The sequence below is a fragment of the Cyrtonyx montezumae genome, unplaced genomic scaffold, assembly GCF_038088225.1.
Source record: "Cyrtonyx montezumae isolate F1298 unplaced genomic scaffold, pur_monq_1.0 scaffold_8, whole genome shotgun sequence".
Classification (NCBI taxonomy): domain Eukaryota; kingdom Metazoa; phylum Chordata; class Aves; order Galliformes; family Odontophoridae; genus Cyrtonyx; species Cyrtonyx montezumae.
The window spans coordinates 40,382,001-40,397,212 of record NW_027072089.1 but is presented as its reverse complement, the minus strand read 5'-3'; the positions used below and the strand labels follow the sequence as shown (position 1 = coordinate 40,397,212).

The following is a 15,212-nucleotide window of genomic DNA, read 5'->3' as shown; positions in this document are numbered from 1 at the left end:
ACCCTACAGGGCTTTGCCTAAATGGAATGGTCTTACGCTGCTGCAGAGGGGGGAGAGATGATGCATCATCACTTTCTCTGTAACCACCAGAGCTGTCCACATTGTGGAACAGTCAATACTGTTTTCTCCCTGTACACCTTCTCCCCTGTATTCCAAAATGTTTTTCTTTTTTTGGGTTTTTTTTTTTTTTTTTTTTTGAGTCAGAAACTGCTTACTCAAGTTAGTTTGCTGAGAGAAAAAGCAAAGCAAAACCTGGAGACAGGGCCACATGAGATTAAAACCAGGTAATCTTTAACTTCATAAGGCCAGTGAAGGTCAAACATTCTTCCCCTAACTGGCACTGCACCTCGCTAGTTAGGCACTATGGGTTGGTTAAACTCCAGCAGCAGCTCAGGCCTACAGCTACAAGCTAGCAGGTACACAAGGATCTCTTTCTTCTTTCCACTGTGAAACAGCAACCCAAGGTAGGCAAAGAACTGTGGAAATCAGTATTTTTATCAAGCAAGATAAAATTTTGTAGAGAAATTGGGAGCAGAAAATAATCCTTTTCCTTTTCTGGAAGGTTTCTCTGCCTCTCAGAACAGTAGGCAGTTGAGCCTGGCCTCCTGGTTCGCATCTGGCCCAGGCAGTAGAAACCCAAAAGAAGTCATCATGGAATGGCTGGCACAGTCCCTCATGTCACCAGCCAGCTGCTTCAGTCCAGCATCTTTCACACATAATAGAAACATCCCTCCATTTGGCTTGAGTGACATTGCCTTGGAATACAAGCAAATCATCTGTGGTCTGCTTTGGCGTGAAGGAAATACCAGCCGCTCTCAGCTGGAAGTAGTCCCCCCTCACCTTTTCAAATATTTCCACGATGACAAAAGGAGAATGTAAGGAAGTTGGTATAAGCTCTGTTTCTGTTCTACTAGAGAATTAGGAGGAAGCTTTAGTCTTTCCCGTTATCAACAATCAGACTAATTCATGAGCTGTGTATGAGAAGTAAAAATCTAGGTATTAGGGTAGATATCATTAATTCTGAAAAATGAAAGTGAAATAAAGTGCTGCTTGATGTCAGAGCCCAGTCACCAGAACTTCATCTCATTTTTTTCTTTGGCTCAAGTTGCCTGGGTGATTTTCAGGTACCTATTGCTCATGAGATAACATCTCCCTGGCTGCCCAGTGTAAGTGGATACACTTACACCAAGGTATAAATAAACATCCCGGATATCCTTGGGCTGAGAAGTGATCCTGAAGAGAAATGAAAAAGGGATTCCATTTTAACTTCATTCATGTAGCATTCATCAGTGGAAAGAGGTTCGTTGCTGATGTAAGGGGATGGTCCTAGTGGATTCAGTGCTCACTCACACAAACCATGAATCTGGCCAGTAGTAATTTACCGATGATAAAACAGGGAGATAGGCAAAATAAAGAACATCCCTCTGCTAAGAAATTTCTTCTTTCTTTCTTTTCTTTTTTCTTTTTTAAATTAGATGTATTTTAGTTACAAAAGACTGTGAAAGTGTTCAAAATAATAAAACTTTAGGATTTCTATTCTCTTTATCTCAAGAATATCTGTGATGATTTAAAACGAATATGATCAGAAGAAAATTTATATATTGCACCTTGACTTTGGTTTCAGACCCGAACAGTTTTTAACTGCCAAGCGACAAGCCCTTTAAAACGGATTAACAGTGGAAATTCTGGGTTTTTTTTTTCCAGCTTCCATGGTGATAATATAACATCTGGACTCCTTCACAGCCCTTGGTCCACCGTCAGGAACAGCCAGTGACAGACATCGGGACTGAAGTGACTGCAGTGGCCCGAGTTATTTTGGAAGTTACAGCCCAACATATAAGATTTCATGCAGTGGCTCTGATGACAAAAAACGAATTTACCACATGGAATCTCACAACATATTGTGCGGTAACTCAGAAAATAACTTGGGTTACCGTAGCACATATATATATAATACACATTAACAGTGTTTATAGACACTGATCTATTAAGTCATTTCCCTACACTACCTTCAGACCTTCTGTATGAAGCTGAAAAGCCATCATTAAAGCTATGGTTTGCCAGACAATTACTTTGTCAAATCTCAAGAAATTGCATAATAAATTGTATACATGCATCAAACATGAACAGTGGAGGGGTATAACAAGCAGAGAATTTCCAGTCCACTTGTTCATTCATTCGAACAGTAGCTTTTGTTTTGAAGAGTAATCCTATATTCTTTTCAAGGCATAAAATGTGCATATACATTTATCTATCAAACTAAGTAGAAATAATTGAAACACTTAATATGCACAGTAATAAAGAAACGCACGAACAACTTCATTATTAATGTCTATCGATTATTTATGTTTTCAAATAGGCAAATGTAGCTACTAATATTTTATCATGTTAATCTATATGTGCTTTTTGGCTTTACCTGTTTATTGGCAAATTTACTGTCCACATTATGGGTATTTTTATTGCTGTACACTCATTTGCTATGCGCATAACTGAGGTCAGTTTACGAACTGATGGTGTTTACTCAGTTTGATTACTATGTAACATTGCAGAGACTGTTCCCCCTTTGGAAAATTAACTGTACAAGGAAGCCCAGTAAATCTTTACTTAAAAATTCCAAACTTTAGATTGATTTCAGCAGTGGGTCTGTATTGATCTAAAAAGCTTTGCGTTCCTAACTAAAAACTAATCTTTATTTCACCCTTTAGTGACTGCAGTCATAAATATGTTCACTCGCACTGGAGTTTAGTGGATTAATGGTTATTGGAGATTGTGGCTTCCAACTGAGGTTGGTAAACCTTAACCTTTGGAGGACAACACGGAGGCATTTACCCCTTGTCATCTATAACAGCCAGGTCCATTTCTGACAGTTACCTGAGTGTTAAAGAGGAGACAGAGCAGGGGATGGGAAATAAAGCACCAGAGGCCCACTTTAGCTATTAATCACTTATTAGTCTGACTTCTGTATCTGGACCTGACACTTTTTCTGATGCAAAGTCATTGAAATGAGACGGTTTGTTTCACGCGTGATACAAGGACTCTAAAATTTCCGAGCACGACAGCTAGTCTTGCCTCAAAATTAAAAGGCAGAAGCATGATGCCTCCTGTTCCTTTATTTTACAGTGTTTGTGGGAGACACTTTATGTAACTCAGGACAGGGAATTTTTGAAGGCAGCAGTCAGGAGACATTATGTTACATTCCACTATGACAACTTATTACCCAAAATACAATTATACCAATTGTTATAAAAACCATAATTGCATTAATGTCTTAAAGTAAGTTTTATTCTGGAATGTCATGTTCTGAAATAGATGTCAATTAGCACTTAACTTATGAACAATCCATCCCTACAAAACTTTAATTCACTCAACTCAGCTTAAGTTACTCAAGAAAGTAATGTGAGGGTATAAATTATTCCCATACGTAAGGGCTGAAAGATCTGCCCTAACTTTTCATTAAAGAGAATAATGATTATTGAGAACATTAAAAAATTATTTCATTAGCCATACAGAGAGGGTTTCACTGGAACACAGAATATACAAAACGGTACATGTCAAGTGATTATATTAACAGACACATTTCAATATCCATTGTTCCAGAAAATATACTGAGCTTAAAGGAGAGATTTCTTCTGCAAGAAATATAGACTTGAGCCTGCCTAAATTTAAGGGAGAAAATTATATTTCATGAGCAAGTACCATCTTGTGGCAGCCATTTATACAGTTATTTCCATTTGAGATCATAAGGGGCAATTGTGTCACCAAGGTACCACCAGCACAGGACACCTGCATCCTGGAAATTGATCTATTTTAAAACCTTTTCTTTTTTTTTTTTTTTCATTTCTATTAATTCTTGTCTTTTTTTGCAAATCAAATTCCTGGGAAGGGAGATTGCTTTAGTAATAACATAGAATCACAGTCCCTGGCAGCTGTTGTGAATGTTTCTAGGCAATTTATATCCCTTGAGACGTTTCTCCAACATCAAGGTAATCAGGGCCAGTGGGATATGATCTGGGAACAATTCAAATAACATGTTTCTCATCCTGGACTGAAAAACACAGTCCTGGGAGACGTGCAGATTGCTTGCCATGCCCTGACATTCACTCCTAACAAATTTTGCATCTGTTTTCTTTGTTAAACTAGAAGCATTGATTCAAGCATTTAACCAAAGGTAACAAGTTGCAGGAATACAGAACATCTGTTAGGTAGACTGTCGCCCTTATTTTGCACTGTCACTTGCCTTACTTTTTTCTTACTCCTTAATTCTCTCTGACTAGTTTCAGTCTGCAACAGATTTCACCCAAGAAGGTTGATGATGTGCAGCTGCACTGCAGGTTGAACCCTGCTGTTGGATGTCCCCAGTAAAAGAGGGAAACCGGGGAGTCTTCCACCAGCATGAGCCAATAGCAACAACCATGGGGGCCTTGCAAAGATAACCTCAGTTTTGCCTTAGAATTATAGAATCATTAAGGTTAGGAAAGACCACTAAGTTCACCAAGTCCAGTCATCAGCCCACCCCCATCATGCTTACTAAACATGTCTCTCAGAGCCACTTCTCCATGTTTCTTAACACCTCCAGATAAAGAGACTTCACCACCTCCATGCGCAGCCTATTTCAGTGCCATACAACACTTTATGAGAAGAATTTTTTCCTAATATCCAAGCTGAACCTCCTCTAGCACACCTTGAGGCCATTACCTCCATTGCTATCACTAGTTACCCAGAAGAAGATGCCAACCTCCATCAATAATAAAAAAGCATCAGCTTTTTAAAATAGATCAGTTTCCAAAAATCTTTGATGATCTGGACCAAGGCCTCTTTCCCCTCTTTCTTCAAAACAAGCCTTAGAAGTGTGATCTATGTGGAGAGGGCAGAAAGAATAAGAAGTGCTGCTGCTGCTGCAGGACAAAAATCTGCTTGTCTCCCTGCTGAGCATACCTAGAGTTATATACAGGATGGTGGCAGTTAAGAGTGTCCCAAAATCTGTAGGTTGCTAGCAGTCCCTAAAAACTTTGTGTCATATAAATAAGGTTGTGCTATTTGGAAATGTGTCTTGATTGCAGTTGGAGTGGAGACAAGATGGAAAATCTGCTTGTGGCAAAACTCTAAGGCTGATCTTTCTAGTTAATGTTTCCAGCCCTTTTTGAATACACATTGCTTATGTTGCAGGAAGGAGAATGAACGTGGTCATTTTTGTCCACCATGAAGCATGAAAAACATCTACTGCTCAGTACACAACAGAAGGTCTTTATGGTATTTAGGAGATACCTTCATCTCTCTGTTCACCTGAGGAACAGAAGGAAAAATGAGTCTGCCTCTAATTGCCTGTCCTGATGGTAGAGCAGAGCTGATACTTATTTGAGCAACTGTTGGAGAGTCAACATTCACTGGAGAACTCAGTACCACAGGGGACAGTGGGGCAATGGGGGCAAGAGATCACCCAACTCTCTTCTACTCAATCAGTTTTGAAAACAAACAAACAATCAAACACTGGGTGAGGAGATCACCTCTAAACACTACCAGGCTAGTAGGATGAAGAAGTGTGATGGGTCAGTGGGATAATGGTTCAACAGTGGGGAAATATGAGGTGATCAGGGGAGATATGGATCTGATCAGTTCATTTTTTCTTCTGTTCCTTAGGTTGGCAGTCCCACAGAGGCAGATGAAAATATCTCCCAAATGCCATTAAAGCCTTCTGTCTTGTGCATGGTTGTAAATGTCTGTGGCACTGGGACATTTTTTTTGAAGAAGACATTTTCAGAGAGCAGCAACCATCACTCGGTGAAGGTAAAAATACTTTTGGGAGTCCTTCTTCAACCTGTGGGGGCTGATCACCCCCTGCCACCTGGCTGAGATTGAAATATGCCCATCTTGTCTAAGACTGATGCTCTCCTCTGAGAATGCCAAGCTGCATAGAATATTATAGAAAAAAAGAAAGAAATTAAAAATGACCACATCATTTCACACAGCAGTAAATATGTCATAAGGACTTTTTATCACATGGATTTGATGCACATCGGGCAGCAAGAAAATAGATTTGATCAAGAGGAATAGCTGCTTTAAAGCTAATATGATCTACTGAGTCACAAATCCTCTTTTTTCTAATGCTTAAATACGGATTTACATGATGGACCATAACAACTCCAAATGCACTATTTATGTTTATCATGTAAATAACGATGAGTTTTCAAATTAGAATGCAGACCAAAATAGTTTTCTAGCTATTCAAATGGCTTCTTGGTTCAGAAATTCACTTTTTTAATAGTTCAAAAATAAGAATTATTTTGACTGTGAGCTGACATTATGGAGACTCATGTGACTAATGTGTGCATGTGAATAATCCTGCTGAACTCAGTAGATTTTCTCAACTGTATAAAGTTACTTATGGCTCTATGTACCTGCAGGAGAGATGTCCAAGTAAGCTTCCCACTTCTCTCTTTTTTCTCTTGTTGACTTCCAAGAACCCTGTTAGCTGATGATAAGATCTTATTAACATACACTGTTTGCTGCAATGGAAGTAATTTCTGTGTCCAAAGCATGTGCCATGTCATTGTTAGCTTGCTGGTTTTGCTACCTTTTAGTTCTGTACCATGCAGCCTTAAAAAAAAGAAAAAAAAATGCAAAAAGCCTCACCAAGATCCTACTTCAGTGCACGTACTTTCAGAAATGCTGTTTTGCCCCCTCTCAGCCTCCTTTTACACACCTCAGCCCCATAATTGCCCTTTGGCTTGTGTGTACATGCACAAATTTGTGAATCTATGGGAACCAGGGCAGCTCCTGATTTGGCATTTAAATCTTTAGTAGTTTAACAATATGTTGTTCTCTGGGTTGTCCAGTGTTGTTGAAACTGGGATCTCAGCCAGGAATAGCTTCTGCAGTTCTCCAAGGCTTAAAACCAGTCCGGTGCAAAAGGCCAATACAAAGGTTTCACAAGTTAAGTCACTCTGTGTCCCTTTGGCCCCCAAAATCTGTCCTGATGCCATAGTTTGTGACTGAAAACAAGCTTTGGGCTGCCTCTGAGTAGAAAGGTAAAGTCTAAAAATAATCAAGGCCTGAGTGGTCAGGGAAAAATAGAAAGCCCAAAGGTTATTTGGCACTCATTTTTCCCATTCTGTACCCTTCTCCCCCTGTACAGACAGAGTCCATCCTCTTCTACTTCCTCTGAGTTAATTATAACTTGCATTGAGTAGTGTCATGGAGAGAGACATAAAAAGCAGCAACACTAATAGTACTCAGGGGGAATTTAGCAGCTCTACAGCAGAACAAAAATCTCCCAGCAAAGAGTTGTGGCAATAAATGAGCCAGTTTGATACCAGTCAAAGTCCACATGCAGATAGATTTATTTGCTGTATATTGGCCATGCTTTTCCAGCTCCATGAGAAACAGCTATCTCTGCCACTTTTATATAGAGAGGTAATATGGTCCTACAGCTTAAAGCATTCACTGGCCACTGCAGCAGTGCTGTGACACTAGCATTCAGATGGGTTCATAGGTTCATAGGTACATTAGGTTGGAAACGACCTACAAGATCATCTAGTCCAACCGTCTTCCTATCACCCTTCCTACCCACTAAACTACTAAGGGATTTGGCACTGCTTGCAAGAAAATATTTGGACTTACAATTTAGGAGAACTGAGGAGGGTGAGTGGGGGCTCCTACTGCCTCTGCTGCTGCTTGAGATGAGCCAGAGCCCACTGGAGGCACCATTGTGAGTGGTATGGTGTGAGGGCTTCCCTGGCCTCACCATCTGTGCAGGTGAGCTGGGAGCATGGGCAGAGAACAGAATGGAGATGGTGCAAGGAGCAAGGCAAAGCATGTCTCTGGTGCCAGTATTCAGCTGTTTGCGTTTCCTCACTTTCTTTATTCTGGTTTAAGTGTCAGGCAAATTCTCAAGGTCAGAAATGCCTTACCCTATTCATCTGCTAGAGGGGACCACATGAAGCTGCTCACAGCTGGAATCCCAACCAGCACTTCTTCCCCTTGATTACTACCGACTTCTCCAAAGTATTGTGTTCTTCTGGTTGTAATTCAGCTGCAGCCCTTACTTCCTCTTCCTCTCTGGTGACCTCTTTGACTCTTCTCAGTGAGTAGCTGTCAGACTTTTCCTAAACTGTCTCAACATCCTTCCACTCCTCTGGTAGATTACATATTTTAAGAAAAAAAAATAGAGATTTTTTAATGTGAGGGCCAACTCAATGGCAGGACTGTAGCAAGAATTCTCTGAAATTGCTTAACTATGTTTTACTTCAGAGTTCTTGACTAGGATGGCTAAAATCATAGAATCATTTTATCATAGAAAATAAAACAAAAACAAACAAACAAAAACAAACAAACAAAACCAAACAACAACAACAACAACAAAAAACAAACAAAAAAAACCCCAAGCTTTCGTAATTAATTCTTGAATGCCAGAGAAGCTGAGAATGGCTGGAATCCATAGCCATCCATTCGTTCTTCTGGTTGCCTGTTTGTGAGATATACTACTTGTGCAGTGCAGTTGAAGAAGAGGTGGTCTATCTCTAAAAGCTATAAACCATTCATAGATTAAGAAAGAAAATGACAGAGAGCTTTGCAAGCCATGGATTTGTGGAGAGTCTGACTTCACATAGGTGTATTTCCCTTCTTCTGTGCAAAAAGACAAGAAATTTATCTTGGTACATATCGGGTCAATTCCTACGACAGTGAAGACATCTAAATGGTTTCTAGAAATTTAGAAGGCACTCCATACACTTTCTTCCAGATGGCAAAAACAGATTTATACTAGAAAGTGTTGAAAGCAGTTATGCTAAGGAGAAAATGTAATATATTTCCTAAATGTTGATTGAATCCCAAGGTGCATAAGAATGTACCAAGACTTCCCATTTGCCTCTTTCAAGTTAAACTGATTTTGTTGTCTGCCACTTGACCTTTTTCAAAGGTTTATGGAAAATAAATGTACCTTCTGTGAATTTGCGTTGAACAAGCATCACACAGAGAACACCCTTCCCCCACCACCTTCTTGCACCACTGCAAAGACTTAATGATTTACATTGTTCAAAGAGTCACTCAAGCAGGCAAAGTGGAATTCCACCTGATCAGTAACATAGGGTACTTCCCATCTCAGCACTCCTAATACATGGAGACCTGTATGGAAAATGCAAAGGTCACTATAGATTTTATGAGTAATAATCTATTTTCTATGTCTGTGACTGTGTGCAAAACACGATGGAAAATGCCATGAAGGTGGGCGGTGAAATGAACATAAGCACACCAAGACATTACCCAACCTCAATGGCACATGCTACATTGTCTCCATTATCAGACAAAAAACCTCACAAGAGACAGAGATCAAAGGGTTAGCTTTTCAGTGATCTTGTCATGTGTCTTCTTAAATGATAATGTAAAGGTTTTAAAAAACATTTACCGTAATTTCTGCTAAGTGTCACAGCCTAGTGAACCATTAAAAGTGAAGCAGCTCACTGAACCGCGCTGGAGTGAACAGATGGAATTCCACCCTCCCTCTGCTCGAGAGCCTCCACGAACAATGCGAAGTCTTCTTGCAAATCTCCTCCTCTGAGCTCATTACCCAGGGCAAATATGTGGCAAGTTTTCCCATCACAAAGGCTGGGGCTCTCTCCTCCTCCCAGACAGGCTGTGCGGTAGGATTTCTGAAAAAAATTTACTCTGGTCTCTACACTCCTGCAATCCTTTCTTTGTTCCTCACTTACTATGGGTGCTTGGACAAAAGGAAGCACACCCTCATTTGAGCTTCCCAGGATTTTATGGATCACCAACACTCTCATTTTCTACAAATTTCACTTTATACAGCAAGAAGCGTACATTTTCTCTACAAACAGACGTTTCTGCCTCCATCACTCTGAACTTTCCAGAGCATCTCTACCTAAATCTGCACAAGCAATTCTGCACAGGTATATGTGATCTTGCACACTCCACACTAATTTTTTATGAAATCATGGAAAATTGGGTCACTATTTCAGGGCTCAAATTTCTATGGCGTTTTGTGATTTTTGCAAGCACAGTATGAACCATCTTCCCCAGGCCAGCTTGCAGTACAGGCAAGTAGGGGGTTTGTGAGCTTCAGAGGGCCACGTGAACTAGTGATGCAGCAGCCATGGGAAAGGCAGACTGTGGGGACAGCTGGGGGATGCTTAGTGCTTGGTAGGTGCCAAAGTGCCTGAAGGGAGAGGATTCATACAATAAACTCCAGTTCCACTCAGGGCCATTCTCTACTTGCAAAGAATCTCACTGATGAGTGAAGTATGGATTGATCCTGCTTATGTTTGGACCCCAGTCCATAATTGCAAGGCCTGCATCTACATTTGATTCACTTATTAGCTTAATTTGAGCTGCATTCATTTCTACAACACATAACTGGAAAAAAATCAACTATTTTTATCTTTGAAGCCAAAACTGCAGTTTCTGCCAGTCCATGGGTTAACTGCCTACTTTCTCTCTGACCTATTCCATGCTTACTCCCGCATAAAACTGTTGAATATAATACTGTTCCTTCACACAGAACCATGACAGCATGCTCCAGAAACCAGCCATGATCTTCCTCAGTCTGTTTTTGCCTTTGGCCTTCACTGTGGAAGTCGGGATAGGGCTTACTGTGAAATTCAGCCACTGGAGGTTCTTCAGACCATGAAAACCAGGAATCAGCTGTGTTCAGGATTCATCTGCATGTAGTTTCAACATTTTAGGAGGAGGTTCACCCATGTCGGATCTGGTGTGTCTCCAAAAAACTCTTCCTCTGTTTTTAACAGTCTTGTTTTCTGAAGGTATCTGGTGAAAATGGAGTACAGCATTTGTAGCTGAGGGAAAAAAGTCACTTAAATTGGTCCCTTTCCAGGTTCTGAGGCTGTGAATCTTCAGAGAAGCTCTGGAAAATTTACCATTTAATCTTCAGCTTATGCATGCTGAAAAATTAGAAGGGTTTTCCTGGAGGTACTAGACAAAAGGCTTCCTTTGAAATCTGGGATATGGTATTGGACTCTCCACCTTAAGAGGCTGAAAGGAAATGAGTAATTCCAGCCTTCATGGTGACTGGAGAAGGCTGGAGATTGGCTCTATTGGTGATATTGTGTCACGTCTGACTGGTGTTCTGGGCTGGAAAGCATGGGGCTGTGGGCAGGAATGGAGGAATACTTCGTCACCTACTTCTCTGGGGAAAATAGCAGTCTCCATCACAGGCTCTGTGCAGCAGCAGGAGATGCTGCCAGATGAACAACACGTCCCTACGGGAGGATGAACTGCTGCTCAGCCAGGTGTGGCCAGCCCCGTCTGTGCTGGCCAGGCTTGCTGCTGACTGCAGCATGCTCACCAAGGACATCCTGCTTCTCCCCAAGATGAGGCAAAGTAACATCTTCAGCACATTCTCCCTCCCCACCACACTGCCTCTTGCTTTCTCAAACTCCTGCTGCATGTCCACCTCTCTGAAGAGTCTTTTACTAGGCAATGTCTGGTTTCCTTCCAAGGGGAAGATTCTGCCAGGTGACTGGTCCTCTCTGGTGTCACAAATTTGCATTCAGGAGAAGATACCAAGATTTTGCCCAGAAGTGGCAGCTGAAAACACAGGTAAACCACAGGATACTGTGGTATCTTGCTGGGAGAAGCGAGTCCTCCACAGCCCCTCACAGTTGAAGGCTGTGGCCATTCCAGGTGAGGCGGAGACCCCAGCTATGTGTGTATGAGTTTGTTCTCTGGGAAGTGAAATGGATGTGCTTGAACCACTTCTCTGATCACTTAACTATGACAATGGATTCTTCCATATGAATCAGTATGTACAGTTTTACTTTTATCTCCAAATTTGTCATGGCAGGAAAAATAACCAGCATGTTGCCAGTGTAGACCCTGCGCTCTCACACGGCCTCTTCTAAGTGGTCTTCAGCATCACTGATCAGATCAAAAGTGGGATCAGATTCTCACTGTACAGGAGTTGTTATGAAGGTTTCCAGCAGCCTCTAGCTCCATCAGTGGCTCACTCTTTGAAGAGACCCACCTTGTATTGTCCCTCCTCTGAAGCCCTGGGAATTGCAGTCTGAGCACTGGTCCTTTGTTGTGTGGAAATAGATATGAACAAGTGCTCAGTGTTTCATTATCATCTTTCCTTTTTTTTTTTATTCTTCTTTTTTACCATTTACATTGCATGCATACACTTGAGCAACTTGGCTTCAGTCTTGATTGAAATATTTAATGGATATTATTCATCGTTGGTATTCTCTCAGTGTTGTTCTCATTCATTTTCAAACTGCCAAACCTTCCCATTTTTCAAGGATGCCTGGCCTTTTAAATAAGGGAAGCATTTGATACCTTTATTACATTTTTTGAGGCCACATTAGCTTGTTTTTGATATCATTTTGACTTTGATGCTAATAAACTGAAGAGAAATAGCAGTCCCTCCATTTCTTAAATACTGCATGCTTTTCCATTATTGTCCACAAACAGTTGATTCCAATCAACTTTCTTCAACTCATTCCATCCTCAAAATTACTGTACTTTTATAACCATTCACAAATATTTTCAGAAGTGCTTCCAATTTGATGATGTTATAACCTGGCCCTAAGGGTTTATTATCTTCTATGTTATTCATTTCACCTAGTTTCATTTCCTTGGACTAAGTCCAAAATAGCCCCTGGTCTTGTTGATTGCTCCTCAAACCGAAAAAACAGTTTGGTATCACACTTAGAAACGCGCATCCATCCTTAATGACTCCACTACTGCTATGCCCATCAATGTCAGTATAATTGAAATTCCACTGTAGTCACTGCATCTGCCTTTCTACTGCTTACCCCTTGTCTGTGTAAGTATTTCCCAATCTATTTCTTTGTTTTAAGTGCTTCCCAGTTTTTTTCTTGGACTGTTTCATACCATTAAGAGGTCCTTATTCATGCTTCATGTTTGTCAGATATTTGACAAGCTGAATGGAAAAGAAAAAGCATGTATAAGAAGTGTGTTACCCATTTTTGGATTTCCCCTCAAAGCAGGAGAAGGGGATGTCTTAGAACATTTGCCAGCTGTGCCAAGAATGATTACTCAGGTGCAAAAGAAAGTGGAGAAAGTAAATAGAAGGAAAACACGCTCCTCAATATATGTCATATATATCCTTTTCTACATCTAATTTTTTACTGGGAAGTTCTGGCAGTAAAATACAGCAGAACATTTAGGATGCTTCAAATAATACATCCCTCCTCCTGGTGAGCAAACCATGAGGGGGCTTCCTGACCCTAGCAATGTTGCACTGCCAGCAGAGAGAAACTGCTCTTCCGTTGCTTAGGCATACACTGAGCCTTTGAGAGCCTAATTTGGCTTTTTATATAAGCAGATCTTCCTTAAACAGGATTTCAAGTTAGCAATGAGTCCTTTACACTGCAATTCTGGGGAAGGCAGAGCCTTTTCTCTCATTCATTAAAAGAGTAAATTTTACTCTTAAGTGGCATGCTGAGACCTCGCGTTACTGGGGTGGATAGAATAGCTTCCTTCACAAATTGCACCTCATTGATGATATTGGTAAATTGTGTGAGATTTTAAAGGGCAACTGGTGCTGCTAAGACTCACTTTTGAAGCCCACCCAGAACCTGAGATCCCCTGTGCACTCATCTCAGAATTAGGGTAGAACCAGGGGGCCCACAGATTGCTTTTGTAAAAGCTAGGCCTCACTGGTGAGGATACACAGAAGGTAAACACCAAATGATATGTAAAAGTTGAGAAACATTGCCATAAATGGCTGCCTGCGAACAGAAAGGCATCTCTAAGACATGAAACATTGAAACCATGGCTATAGATGGATGTATCCTCTCTTCCAAATATAGTCCTCACTCTGGGAGGGGCTGAGTCCTCCGAGCCCTACCCTCATCCCAAAACAGAGCCTGGCAGCGCCTTGTAGGACTGAACTGATGAAGGTAACCTTGTTTCTTTTGTCAGGGCGCCTCAGCTTCACTTGGACATTGCACCTGGAAGATCTTTCCAGGAAGTAGATGATGCCAGGGTGTTTTCTCACTAACTCAGCACCTCTGAAAGTAGTTTGTGAAGGAATTAGAATGCCCCTCCATTTTCCGTGTTTGTGCCAGCTTAATACTGTACCCAGCCTCACATTTAGGAATCGCCCATTCTGTGGTGCATGTCTCGTGTTTACTTCTGTGTCTGTCAGAGACCCAGGGTTAAAACTATTGGAGGTCCAGATGACATCTGGCTTCTCAGCTCCTCCAGAATATTGGCTGCAGTGTTTATCAGTGCATTATTCATCAAAACTGATGATGCAAAGTACAACATGCTGTCTGCAGCTCAGTGTAAGAGTGGAAAGAAGTTGGCAGAAATGCCTGGTGTTCTGTGAGCAGCATGTAATCAATAGTCTGGGTGCTTGTTCACTTTATGTTGATGACTATTCCCTCTGGTACGTCTTTGTATATTTTTGGGTTCTCTGTATTACCAGCTGTGCGATTTTTTCTCTCTCTTTTCTTGATACCAGCCTTGATAGAACAGAAGGGGAAGCCTTTTGTGCAGTAGGTGTCAAATCAAATAAACTATTTGCACAAAGCCTGCAAATGAGAGTCAGAGAAATAAAAAGATTTAGTTGAGAATTTCCATGACAGACTGATACTCCTTCCTTTTCCCTCTTTTCATTATTTATTTGTTTGTTTGATTTAAAGAAACGAAAAGAGATGAAATACAGTGGAGGCAAAAAACAAACAAACAAAAAAACCCCACCAAAAATGCTTTACTGTTGATTTTGAACTAAATTCTGCTCTCCTGGTAATGTAAATGAAGCAGGACTCCAGAGACTTCAGTGAAGTTACTCCCACTTACACCGGTGTAACAGAGCAGAATGCGAATGCTTATCTTTAATGCAAGAACTTGCAAAACAATAATCAGATTCTCAGCTGGGGTAAGTTGGCAAGTTTCCATTAAAGTCAATGGACCTAGGCTGAGTTACACCAGCTGACTCTGCCCCAGTATCTGCCATACTACACACAAGCACATGCACACCAAGTAAGTCACTGCTTATTTATTTTCGGTGTTAAACCTGTATGTGAATTCAGTATTACAAGAAGTGGAGAACAGTGGTGGGTAATTACTATTAAAAAAGCATACTGCAGATAAGATCTGCACTGTTTTTCTTTCAGGTCTTCCCTTAGCGTGTATGTATTGATCTGCAAAGTCTTACTAGTCCTGTCCAATGCAAAAATTATGAAGAATTAGTGAAATGAAAAAGCTGTTTC

At 40.8% G+C, this 15,212-nt stretch overlaps 1 long non-coding RNA gene across 1 annotated transcript; it reads left to right on the top strand.

Moving 5' to 3' along the window:
* Positions 1-409: 409 nt before the first annotated feature.
* On the top strand, positions 410-2,127 carry LOC136059336 (uncharacterized). Its single transcript, XR_010623209.1, has 2 exons — positions 410-464; positions 1,705-2,127. It is a non-coding gene; the product is annotated as an uncharacterized LOC136059336 (long non-coding RNA).
* Positions 2,128-15,212: the final 13,085 nt, after the last annotated feature.